The sequence below is a fragment of the Lottia gigantea genome, assembly GCF_000327385.1.
Source record: "Lottia gigantea unplaced genomic scaffold LOTGIsca_182, whole genome shotgun sequence".
Classification (NCBI taxonomy): domain Eukaryota; kingdom Metazoa; phylum Mollusca; class Gastropoda; family Lottiidae; genus Lottia; species Lottia gigantea.
Window position 1 is genome coordinate 22674 of NW_008708330.1, and position 898 is coordinate 23571.

Sequence of the window (898 nt, forward strand, 5' to 3'; positions counted from 1 at the left end):
AGTAATGATTAAGCTGGGTTTTCTTACATCTCATAATGGTAAATATTTCAGCACTTGAAACTTGATGCATAAAAAATGCCCATGCATAATATATAAGATATTTCATTCAGATAACAAACAATTCTTTAAAGATAATTTCAAAGTCCATTATTTGTGGTTGAATACATCATCATTGAATCCCAATAATGAAACCAAGCTGGTCCATTATTTGTGGTTAAAAAATACATCATCATTGAATCCCCAATAATGAAACCAAGCTTGTCCATTATTTGTGGTTAAAAAGACATCAACATTGAATCGCCAAAAATTAAACCAAGCTGGTCCATTATTTGTGGTTAAAAAGACATCAACATTGAATCGCGAAAATTAAACCAAGCTGGTCCATTATTTGTGGTTAAAAAGACATCAACAGTGAATCCCCAATAATGAAGCCAAGCTGGTCCATTATTTGTGGTTAAAAAGACATCAACAGTGAATCCCCAATAATGAAACCAAGCTGGTCCATTATTTGTGGTTAAAAAGACATCAACAGTGAATCCCCAATAATGAAACCAAGCTGTGTCCATTATTTGTGGTTAAAAAGACATCAACAGTGAATCCCCAATAATGAAACCAAGCTGTGTCCATTATTTGTCCTGTTAAAATTATGAAACCATGTGGGTCCATTATTTGTGGTTAAAATTATTTAATCAAGCTTGTTATTTGCAAATCCCCAATTCTGTAATGCCTGTTATTCATTATTCAATACGGTTGAATTGTTATTCATTATTCTTTAAATCATAATCCATCAATCTCAATCACTGAATACAAAGAAAAGTTTACAAAGCACTAATAATTTTTGCATATAAAAAACTAAGGGAAAAAAAGATCATTCTTCTTAGATTGTAATATAATCAAT